Genomic DNA, 13,458 nt, shown 5'->3' on the forward strand with positions numbered 1-13,458 from the left:
GTTGCTTTTTATAATAAAAATATATATATTTAGAGTGAAATTAATAATGTCATATTATACTTTTATACTTTAATATTTTTTATATTATCCAGTATTATTTTTGTTTTAAAAATAATTTATTTTAAAAAAAGTCTAGGAGCCAGCAATTTTATTGAATTTTGGCCAGCATGTAACCAGTAGAGAAAGGTGAGTCATTAGATGAAATCTCACACCAATCTCACACCATTAAATCATCATTGATAGCTATTTGATGGGTACCAATCACAAAAGTTGCTGGTCCCCTAGCATTGCTCTTTATTTTGATATAAATATAATATAATATTTGTTAGATTTAATTTTTAAAAGTAAAATTTTATTACTTTAATATATAAAATTTACAAATTTGTAAATTCTAATTTCACATCGGGTTGATCCGATTTATTTTGGGTCACTTTTGGGTCATGTCAAAATAGATTCGGTGACTTTTTAGAGCCATGTTTGGGTCTAGGGCTGGCAATGGGTAGGGTAGGATAGGGTTTGGACCCTACTCTAACTCTATCCGCGACTTGAAAATTTTATTAAAACTCTACCCTACCCTACCCGCGGGTTGAGAATTTTTCAACCCTAACCCTACCCACACCCTAAAATTCTAAACCCTACCCTACCCTACCCGCAGAGATATCAAAATTTTTTAAAGTAAATATAAAATTCAATCATTTCGAATTTTATAATATTAATAACATAAAAATAAAAAATTAATGCTCTAAATTACTAAAATAACTAACTAGTTTTAGTGGTTGTTCACTTATTGTAAGTCATTACATAAGAGACGTTGTAGGTTCAACTCTCACTTCCTTCACTATATACCTAATTTTTATAAAATATGCGTTATATATGAGTTATATCTGAGGTGCGAGTCCCGTACCCTACCCTACCCGCAGGCATACCCGGACCATATCCTACCCTACCCATAACGGATCGGATAGCCTGCCCTACCCGAACGGGTTGGACCGGATTGGATACCCGCGAATAGGGTATGAATTGCCAGCCCTATTCGGGTCTACTTAAATCCGACCCGGTCCATGAACACCGCTAGTGCATCACACAAATTTTTGGAGGGTTGTACTATATATAGTTAGAACATTGACTCACCCAACAAACAAAATATATTCATAGCAAAATTTGTATGTTATATGCAAAAAATTTGTGTGCTATACTATACTAATAAAATACACACAATATATACATAAATTTTGTTGTGCATAGAAATTTTTAGAAGACTACATATTCAGAATATTGACTCCCCAACTAACAAAATACATTCGTAGCAATAATTTGTGTGTTATGTGCAAAAATGTGTGTTATATATAAAAATTTATATGCTATATCAATAAGTTTATGTTATGTGCAAAATTTTATATCTTATATTTCAAAAATTTGTGTGCTATATCGATAAATTTTAATTTATGCTCTCCAACGAAAATTTATATGTTGCATAAAATACAAAAGAGGTGAAATAGTACATATATCCGTATTTTTTTTATTGAACTTACACCAACTTAATTAAATTTAGTTAAAAAAATATTTGTACATATAATATTATTTTAAATTTATCATCGTATCGACATTAACAAAATATCCCCCAAATTAATGATGCCAACAATACCTGTAAAATTTATTTGAATAAAGAAATTAAAAGCTCAAAATCTTTCCAAATTACAACTATAATAAGTGATGAAAAGCAGACATGATAAATTGTATAGCTATAATGGGACGGAATAATTGGAATATGGAGACAAATATAAATGGTTCCAATCCTTAAGGTATGATGTGTTGAAAAAGTAATAATAACACTTTGTAGTTTATAGAAACTATAATTTATATATTTTATTATATTTTAAATAAAAATAATATTTTTATAATATATTAAAATTTAATTTTATAATTCATCATTTAAAAAATAAAATTTTTTTAATATAAAAATAATTATAAAATCTTCGTTAAAATACCCACCTTAAATATGTAATTATCGACGGAGAGGGGACCAAAAAAGGTTCATTATTTTGAGTTTTTATATTGCATGATGCATCAATCCTCGCACCATTATTTCTCAAAAGGCGATTTCCCATTGGTTGCTAGTATCACAAAAACTGGCAGAGACTAAAGAGCGAGCTTCAATTGATGGATAAAGCTAGCATCGCTGGAGAAACCAAGAACAATAATAAGACAACCACAAAATTCGCCTTTTTGGCCTACTATATATTTATTGTTAATTATTAAATAAATGGAATTGCGCTGTGCCAAGTCTCACTCCTCTCGTTTCTCAATTGTATCTGCATGACTGCATGTGTGAGAAGTGTTAAAATAATCTCAACTTGGACAATAATGGAGTGATGGACATTGGCAACGATGATTAAAGAATGCGTATTCTACACTCCAAAACTGTGTCTACCAAGTATATCTATACTGTACAGTAGTACAAGAGAAATTCTTGGCCGGTGATACTCCATTATTAGTTGGATACTTGGATTTAATCATGCTTAATTAATTGTTAAAATTAAATTATATTTTAAGATAAATCAAAATTTTTTAGCCATAACTAGTTAAAATTTTTTAAATTAACTTCATTTATATAAACTTAAGGTTTAATTATTATATAGGTTCCTATAATTTTACCAAATTTTCAATTAGGTCCCTAAACATTAATTTTTTTCCATTTAGTCTCTATCGTAACAAAACCGTTTGAAATAACAGAATATTCTATTCAAAAATCAAATATTCTCATAATTGAGTTGGAATAGCTAATTAAACCCACCTCCATTTTTTTCAAAATACCAAAACAACCTTGCATTTTGTCCCAAAATTAAAGAACCATAGTCAGCGCTTGTTCTCTGAAGTAAGTGGTGTTTCTCCTCCGTTCGTCCATCTGTATTGTCGTCGTCGTCGTCGTCGTTTGTCGTCCTGAGTCTACGCTGCATTGCTCTGCGTGTGTCTGCTCTGCTCTGCTCTGTGACTTCCGTCGTGCTCCCTCACCGTGCCTCACCTCACCAGCAGCTGACCATGATCCTCTTTCTCACCCAACAAACTGAAACTATGAATTGAAAAGAAAAAGGTTTTAGTTTCTTATTTATGGTGGTGTTTTATTTCTTTTTTCACTGATGATGGTTTGGGATCCTAGCCTTGGCACTGACATGTATTGGTCAATTGTAGTTAGTCTGGTGAGGTTTTTATAGTTTTGATGGATTTGGTTTCTTCAAGAATGATTTATTTTTTGTTTTATTTCTTGAAGTGTGGAGTTTTTTAGTTCAATTTTACCCTCTTCTGAGTATGATCAGTTTGGTTTATAGATTGAGAGAGATTATTTTTCAACAGTTGTAAGTTGTATAGTCCCTTCCCTAAGAAAAGAAAATTAGTGTATTGTGGCACATTACACTATTACAATGTGATTGTAGAAATGTTTATTTGGAGTTTTTTTTGTTTTTTTTTTTTGTGTATATAGCAACTAGTTGTTTTCTGTTTTCCCTTTCATTTCTTCATCTCTTTTCAGGTTTATTCTTCTGTCATTGATCTGTTAATTTTATAGTGCACCAGAGTTCATTTGTGTTTATTTATATTTTCAGTTGTTGAATCTATTGACCAAAAATGGCCCAAACCATGTTACTTTAGTTACTAATCAGTGAAATGGTGAGAATTCTCTTGAATTGATTGACTTGTCTCATGTCTCAACAGTTTACTGCATTTCTTTTTCAAAGTCCCAAGATTTACGATTATGATTTATGAGTCTTTTAAGTATTTGGAATGTTGGCTCTTATGCGATATTTTGTTGGTCAGCAATTCAGAATTATGAATAGGGATTATAGAAATATCTTTCATTGGCTATTATGAATGCAAGGGCAATCAAGCTTTTTCTAAAAAATTGGTATCATGCAATTTTAAAAATTTTCATTGGTTTGCTTCAATAATATGAAGAGTTTAAAGAATCATTGAATAGGAATTATAGAAATATCTTTCATTGAATATTTATAGTTTCATCGAATTTTTAATTAGGTCTCTATATATATTTTTTTCAATTGGGTCCCTAGAAGTATAAAAGTAATTTCACAATTCATTAATATTTTTTTTTTTTTACGTTTAACGTTAGTAGGGATTAAATTTGATGGTAATCAGTGGCTAAGAGAAAGAGGGTTGAATCTTAGCCCCTTTTTGCTGAATATTAATTTCTATTTTTTCAAAGAAATTTCAGGAGATATTTCTGCTTTTGTCTTATAACCAGTCAGGAGACATTTTCTTTTTGTCTCATAACGGGTTAGGAGATATTTTTTATTTTTGTCTATAAACACAACAGAATCAGAATAGGACTAGAAGAGAAAGAGAGAATCACACACAGAAGTATCATGGTTCAACTGCTAAGTGCAATGCAGCCTACATCTAGTCTCCATCACAAATTGACGGAATTTCACTATAATCATCAGATTACATACGCTAATTCTTCCCTAGGATCTACCCAATCCTATCTGGGACAAATCCAGATTCTATCCCTAAATCTGAACTTGACTTGGACTCCTACCAAGCTGTCAACCGCAAAGTGCTAACCCAACTTGCAAGCGAATTTCCACAGGATCATGAAACACAACATACATATGTATAAAGAAACTCTAAGACATCTATGGCTTTTTCTCTAGTATTGATCATTGCCTTTTTTCTCTCACTGGCTTTTTCTTACAAACCTCACTATGTTTGTCTTTTACCATGAGACCTAGATAGACAACACTAAGAAAAAGAAAACAAAATGAAACTCATTGAAGGAGAAAAACTCAGGAAGCTTGGGTAGCTATGAGAACTTTGTGATTTACACTTTCTCTCCTTATCTCAACCCTTGGCCGTTCACCCTTATTATAGAAGGGGGAGTTTTCAAGGTTGAAACCGGTTCAACCAAGCAACTTCTTCTCCAACCCAGAGTAGCAGCGGTTCGGATAGAGAGAAGAGAGAGGAAAAACCGAAAGCAAACCAACATGCATGTACCTCTCTCAACCCTTCTCATCAAGTTTATTCCTTCACTCTGAGCCATTGATCTTGACTTTGGCTCCAAGAAAGAACTCTGACCCTTGATGAATCTCTGATCCATGATAGCTCCATACTTTCCTTTTTGCTTCTTCCTATCTTGTAGCTCCAGAAGCTATAAGGAAAGAAAAACGAAAATGAGCTTTTGTCACTGAGATCTTCTTCTCTGACTGAGATGGATCTTTCCTATTCTTGGCATGGAAGATCTTGAAACTCTTCTTGAAATCTTGCCTTCAATGGCAAAAATCTAACCATACCCTACTTCGAATCTTCCTTTTTCACTGGCTTTCTTCATCCTAGCCTTTTCTTCTTCCATAGGCCACTGTTAACTTTTTCTCTGATAGCTTGTTTTCTTTTTTCTTCTTCTGATTGATTGACAATCGAAAACAAGAGAGAGAGGAGAGAGAAGAGAGAAAAGACTTTGGAAGCAACGGAATTAAGGGCCCGTTTGGGAAACTCCAGAAGTAACTTTTTTTAACTTTTGACTTATGAAAAGTAGTAGTATTAATGTCTGGTGCAATTTTTAAAACCAAATTACAACTTTCTAAGAAGCTATTTTGGAGCTTATAGAGAAGTTAAAAAAAATGACTTCTCTGATAATACTTCTACTTTTCATTATATTTTTATAAAATAAGCACTTTTAGAGTTAAAAATCCAAACAGAAAATAACTTATTTATAAGTTACTTTTAACAGAGTCATTTATTATTTAAGTTATTTTATCAAAAGGAGCTTAATTAAGTTGGTTACCCAAACTGGGCCTAAACCCAGTTGAATTCTTACTTCCAGTTACCTATGCATGCATTTAATCAATTTGAATTTTGAATTCCATTCCACAATGTAGTAGGTAACCGTGGAGCTTTCGATGTAAATAAATTGAATTGAATTGATTTTCAGTTACCAAGGCATAAAGTTAATTGAGTTGAAAATAACCATGGTTCTGAAAACCGAACCGGACCGGCCGGTTCAACCGAAATAACCGGAAACCGGTCATCTAGCCGGTCCGGGTAACGTCAAAAACCAATAGGCAGAGAACCGGTGAAAAAACCGGTCAAACCGGCAGTTAACCGGTGAACCGGGAGAACCGTCTGGTTTTTTGACGGTTTTATGGTTTGCACCCTGAGAGGCCAAACGACGTCGTTTTGAATTTTTTTTTTTTTAAAAAAAGGAGAAAGGCGTAACACCCAGTGCACCCACTAACCCTAATCAGTTTCCCCTTTCCCCTTTCCAAGTGCATTCAGCAGCCATTCACCCCCCATTGCCACCAAGCTCCAGATTCGAGAAACCACCGAGCCACCCACAGCCATCCACAGCAGCCGCGACCACCACCGCGTTCTGCTTCTAGCTGAGCTCGCCTCGTCGTCGCCGAGCTCACGGAGCCCCCCTCCTCGTCGCCGAAAGTCGCCGACACCGCGTCTTCACTCGCCGCCGGTAAGACTCTGTTCTTGACTTCTTGTCTTCTTGATTTATTTGCTGCCTTCTGGGCTTCTGAGTTCTGATTATGATTTATGAGCTCGCCTGCTCTATGGTTGAACTTGCTTCCTTATGAATTTTGATGATGATTTATGAGTTCTATGCTTCTTGATTTTGATTTTCTGATCTCGCTTCCCTCTGAACTTGCTGCCTTCTGATTATGAGTTCTGTGCTTGAATATGTTTTGCTGCTTCATGATGAATATGTTTGCTGAATATAATTTTTTATTTTGAATGCTGTATGAATTGATATAATCTTCTAGGTTCTGAATTGTTATCATTTTGAATTTTGCTATAATTGTTGGATGTAATTTGTAATTTGGATTTCTAGATTTTGGATTTGGATTCGCTTCTGAAGTCATGACAAATTTCTCGCCCAATTCAATCAATCATGTCATTCACAAATTCCTCGCCCAATTCAATCAATCATGGCATTCACGGACATGTTCCTGCATTGAAGTATTTTTTTTTTGTTAATCTATGTAAGGCAGAGGTGTGCGTGCTCTGGGTCACAAAGGGTGTTGAACAGAACTTTGGAAAGGAGATTAAGGAAATGATGAGTGGGCACTCGAAAGAGAAGGTTATAGTTCATGACACTGCTGTGCTTGGCAGGCCAAACGTGTCTGAGATGAGTGTCAATGCTGCCAACAACTTTGGTGCTCAAGTCGTCATTGTCACAAGCAATCCTCAAGGAAGCAGAGATGTTGTCAATGCATGCAAAGCTAATGGAATTGCAGCCTTTGGTCCCATTTGGGATTCCTAGTTCTTCCATCTCTAATATATTGCTTCTTAATTTTGTTTAATATATTGTTGGTATGTGTTCTTGGTATGCATTGAAGTATTTTTTTTTGTTAATCTCTTTGTATGTTGTGTTCTCCTTGGCTACATAAAATCATTTTTGGTATGGTAGAAATTTCTAAGGTAATTGTTGAGAATATAGTTTAGAAGGTTTTTTATTTTTATTGGTACCATTTGTTTCTAAATAATGGAGATCCTGTCTTAATTATTATGAATGTATTATCTCTATTAGTGTTTTTACTGAGCATCTTAATGTATTCAGGGTTGGTATTTTTAAGAAACCTGTTAATATCTAATTTTGAGGTATAACACTTTTAGTCTCATGTTGAGGTATAACTTCAAAATTATTTTCATATTAAAATTTTTAGATTTAGAAATTATTAAATTTAAATATTGAAAATTATATATTATTTTTAATAATTTTATTTATATTTAATTAAACCGGTTGAATTCCGATTGAACTCCGGTCGAACCACTGAACCAGTGAACCAATTGCCTCACCGGTTCATTGACCGGTCCGGTTCTCGCAACCTTGAAAATAACCAAGGCATGGAGCAACGAAACATGCTTTTGAAATTCTTGGGCCACTTTGAGTTTCTTTACCTTTTAGCCACATGAAGTGAACAATTAATATTGGGCTTTGAGAGACTTGGGCTCCTTTGATTTCTTTTCTCTTTTAATATTCAGCCACTTGAAGAGAACAACTATTATTAGACTAAGCATGTTTAGTAACTAAATTGGATTTTCATCACTTAGGCTAAGATAACAATTTTATTTTTCTTCCTACACACTAACAAAAATATCAAATAACCCATTGGAAGCTATTAAATAAAACACTTAATAATAATTTTAATAATTTTTTAATTTATATTTTAATAATATTTTATCATCATTTAATTAAATATAAGTTTTTCAAACTCAACAAAATTAAAAAAAAAAATAATGTATAGAGACCCAATTGAAAAGAAAAAAAATATAAGGACTTAATTGAAAATTTGATAAAATTATAAAAACCTGCAAAGTAATTAAACCTAAACTTAATAACATTTTGATTTTTTAGCTCACTTTTCTATCACTCCACTTATCACACTCTTAACGGGCTCCACATATTAATTATAATATTATATACCTAACTATTAGGCATCCTTCAAATTACTATTTAATATTTTCTTTTATAATTTGAATTTCATATTTAAAAATGCAATAAAAATTAATAATAATAAAGAATTATAATAATAATATTCTTGAAGTGACTTTAATTGTAAGTAATTTGCATAAGATAAAAGTTTCATATAACCACTAATTCCTTTGTTTCATTTCATTATCATTGCAGGAGTAGAAGAAATGTAAAGGTTGCATAGGTTCAGAGGCAAAAATCACTTTAGTGTAATTGAAGCATAATCAGAAATGTTAATATTAAGTACCTAAAAATTACGATTTTAGTGCAATTGGAAGTACAATTGTGATAGGTTAAAGAAATTCACAAGTCATAGTTATCATTTCAAATAATATGGCATTTAAATTTAACCTTAACACGGTGTTTATATCGGAAGGAGTTGAATAAATTGAACAACAGACAGATTTACCCGATAAAGTTATTTCCAGTCAACCAATTTTAAAAAATATGAAAAATCACACTAACTCTGATGAGATACGGTAATAAACCGATTCAATTTTTTTTTTGTGTGTTTTTATGTGCGGTTATAATTATACTATACTAACTAGTGTCCTACCAATTTTAACACTTTATTTAATGCATAACATTTGTAAAGTTCATGCTTTATGTCATCCATAAGTTCTTACAAATTAACATTCTTAATTACACGAAAGTAACATCCATGTTAACATAAATAATATCTATAATGACATGAAATTAATACCCAAAATTACAGTAGTGTATTTTAGTTATTATATTCGACATTGAAACTAGCCCTTATTGCATAGGTAACTATCAGGTTGAGTTTTGATTGTTATTATTTTTTTTTCAAGTCATAAACCAAGCTATTGGTGACGAGGAGTTAGTGCCTAAGGAGGGGACGTGTTTCGACACATTAGAAGATGTGTGCGTATATTATTACCAATATGCGGCAATGACTGGTTTTGTTATCAAAATAAGAACCACCGACCGGGAGACTGAAAACGGTCAGAAGGTGTTTGTTAATCAGGCTTTGCATTGTGACAAAGATGGATACTGCACATTCTGTGTAAAGGGACCCAAGAAAAGGTAAACAGTATCCTCAACAAATTACAAAGCCCGTTGCTATGCAGCATTAAACAAGATGACAGGACAGTAGAAGATTTCTTGAGTAGAGTTATCCTACACACACCTGCTTAATCCGAAGCTATCTAGCATGTTCTCAACAAATCTTCAACTAAGTATGCATGTGAAGGATCTGATATAGCAAAACGACCAAATTGAAATTAGACCGAATAAGACATACCAGGAACAAGCCAATGCCGTCGTTGGCCCTGCCAACCTCACTTTTACAGAAAAGAATTTTAGAATTACATCAATCATTGCTTACATGTTTCCAAGTGAGACAGATCCAAAAGAGTTAGTTAAGCACTTCTCATAGATGAAGGAGCTAAACCCGAAATTTTTTCTTGAAATAGATGTGGATGAAAACTATAGCCTCAGAAATGTGTTTTGGACCGATGCTCAGTGTAGAGATGCATGGAAATATTTCAGTGATGTCGTGACGTTTTGACACTACTTACAAGACTAATAGTTACCAAGTTATTACTTTTTTGTTCGATTTAATTAGATTTTTTTCAGTTAAGACATTTGGATTTTACACATATATTACATGTTTTTATATTTTCATCGTTAAGGTACGACATATCGTTCGGGTCTTTCATAGGTGTCAACCACTATAGGATGTCTACGCTTCTTGGATGCGCATTATTGCACAATGAGAAGACTAGTACATTCTAATGGATATTCCAGACTTGGGTGAAGTGCATGGAAAAAGCCCCCGCTTGTGTCATAACAGACTAATGCCTTCAAATGTGTTATGCGTCAGAGGTCACCTTGCCAAACATACCCTATAGATGGGGCATATTAAGGCTAGATGCAACTTACTTGCCTTTTTTCTGAAGGCCCTTCATCAATATTATTATTTGTTGCCTTTCCAATAGGTGTATCGAGCATAATCTCATCTCCCGTGAGCGTTTTCTTACATATCTTCTTCATACACATTGTCTTCTCCCGCAATACATCTCTTTTTGGAATCTTAATTGCAATTTCTGTTTAAATAAATTGGAGGTTGAGTAACTAAAGGAGATAATAAAAATGGCACCTAACATAAAGATCAAGTAAATCTAGTACGTTCAAATGTATACATGATTTTAATTCAAAAGTTTCTCCAAAACTTCTAAGTGCAGAGTAAAATAAAGAATAAATAGTAACATCCGTAATTTGAAATAGTTAATATCCATAAGACCATGCGGATAACATCATGGGTCATGCATACATAACATCTGAATCAAAACAAAAAATATCTATTCGAACTCCTATTTAAGGTAAGTAGTATTAGCAGTAGTAAAATCTTTATTCATTGGCAATACCACTAAACAAACTATCGTACAACTTATATATTAAACCCAAAGCAGCTGAAAAACAAAGTATTATAGTATGCATATGAAGTAGAGTAGAAATGATGTTATACATATTAATCCATGCATACTCACATAAGTTTTAAAGTTCTTAATTTATGAAGTGAATAATTAAAAAAATAAAAAGATACATCTAAATGTGTAAGGTCAATTGCCATACTCAACATAAATAGCTACAATAGTGTTTTAATGATAAAGTAGATGTTTATAGAGAAAAAAAGTTAAAGATAAATCTATAAATTAAAAAAATGATATCATGCTTCTAAAATTAGATAGAAAAAATTAATTATAATTGCTATCCTTAGCAACTAAGCTCAACATTATATCTAAAAAATGTATATTAAAATTATTAATTAATTATTTTAATACAGATGTCCAAATTAAAAAAAATGATACTAGTATACTATTAAAAAGAGGCATGTTAGAACAATAAAATTTTATATTATAACTAGAAAACCATTAATTTACCTTTTCTCTGAAGGATTTTCGTCAAATTTATTAGTTGATGCATGTCCAACTCGTGTATTGGTCTCAGTCTCATCCCCGTGGAAGTTCCTTTACATGTCTTCCTCTTACACCTTATTTTCTCTCTAATACATTCTCTTTGATACACGATGGTGCTTTTTCTAGATCAGACTTCATTCCAATTAAATTTAGAAGACCCTACAGTGGACAAATTATAAGCTTTATTTTTGTTGGAGCATAAAAGAAGTGATATGTGAACATATCTTTCACACTTATTACTATTGAAAAAATTATATATTTATCCTATGCCTCACCGAATGCGACGTGCTTTCCTCTTCATCCATCATCGTCAGATTAGCAAGAGACTGTCTTCAGATTAGCAAGCGACCAGTCTCTGATCCACAATTATCTCCCATTGTATCTTTCTAAATCTCCATTCTTGGTAGCATGGGGTTATATTATCTGAAAGTTATAATAGATAGTATAATCAAAGTATATTTAAACTAACAGATAACAAATCAAACATTAAGGATATACGGCTCACTAGCAACATGAATATATAACCATCCATTGTCTTCTTCCTTACATCCTGAAAATTTTCAACCTCCGCAATTAGCTGATCGTAAATGTACCTGGCTCAATAGATCTGCCTTGACTTTGATACAGCAATGACAGCTCGTATATGTATGTTTGAAACGATGGCCTTTGGCAAGGAAAAAAACAAACACTTCAATACTAGCATAATGAAATGTCTCCAAAAAATGATTCTATCGTCATCGGTCTGCATGGAGCATATAAAACACATTCTTTTTCAAGTGTCTTTTCTGTGAAGCTGCTAAAAATTCAATGCTCTGCTGGTATTTTTGGATTCTTGAAACTTATCCCTGCAAAACAGAAAATGAATCAATGCACAAATTTTTATTGGTTAATTAATTTCATATAAAACATATATTCAATGAGATTATTGTGACAAAATTTTCTTTTTTTGCTTTTCTTCCTATTTTTTTTGGGAGTTTACTTACCATGGTTCGGTAGTCAAAAACACTGCACAATGAATTCAATCATTATGGAAATTTTTCTGGTGCCGACAATCGATGACTTCTCATCCCGACTATATGATGATGTTAATGTCATCATCATATCTTGGTTGACAGCCCATTCAGACACATATCTCAGCCAACCAAAGTTCATGTTCTTCACCTGCCTCATTTTCTCTCTGCCCGCTTCTGAACTTAAATGCTTCATAATTGAAGCCACTCAACATGGCGACTACCTAGAAACCAATGTTTTCTACACAGACAATTATAATAAACACATAATGACAACCAAGAAAAAATTCGATATTAACATTTACTATTAATGTACAAAACTCCGAGTTAATTTAGCTTATTGAGTTTATTAATTATGTAGCAGGTACTCAAAATTGACATTTTTGCTAATTTATCCCAAACCATTTAACGTACTTTTTTTGTCCACCAAAATTTTTTGGCCGTCCTCTTTCTGGAGTATTTTGCTTATGTGTATCTTTTCGGTTCCTGGTATGAACAAATCTTAATGCTTGTTTTTTGAACACTTGATCAAGAGTAGCACATATATATACTTAACTAAATCATATAACTTAAATATAACATCCCAAAATTTTTACTAGCATAGCTACAATAACATCTTTGCTTAATATAACTAGCATAACCATAGTTGTAAAAATTGGACCAGATCGACCGGTTTAATAAAAAACTAATGAACCAAATCTCCAACCGATCCAGTCTAGTCCAAAGACCGTTTAAGGTCAAGAACCAGTCAAACCAGTGAAAATTGATAAAAATCGGTGAAAATTTGGTCTAACCGAACTGCTCAAGAGAAAATTTTAAAATTGATAAAAATATGGTTTGAACTTAGATCCTCTTTATACTGCATGCTTCCCTTGCTACTAAGCTATATTATTCTTTGTTATTTCGTATGCTAATTATTAATTATATAGTAAAATCGTACAATAATTTTTTTAGATATTATTTTAGTTTTATATTCACTTATATTTAAATTAATTATATTTTTTATTATTCATAATTATGA

The 13,458-nt window shown here is 32.4% G+C and overlaps 1 long non-coding RNA gene across 1 annotated transcript; it reads left to right on the forward strand.

Moving 5' to 3' along the window:
* LOC110269843 lies at positions 6,216-7,435 on the forward strand. The gene is made up of 2 exons (XR_002358599.1): positions 6,216-6,469; positions 6,842-7,435. It is a non-coding gene; the product is annotated as an uncharacterized LOC110269843 (long non-coding RNA).

The sequence above is a fragment of the Arachis ipaensis genome, chromosome B03 (genome assembly GCF_000816755.2).
Source record: "Arachis ipaensis cultivar K30076 chromosome B03, Araip1.1, whole genome shotgun sequence".
In the NCBI taxonomy this organism is placed as follows: domain Eukaryota; kingdom Viridiplantae; phylum Streptophyta; class Magnoliopsida; order Fabales; family Fabaceae; genus Arachis; species Arachis ipaensis.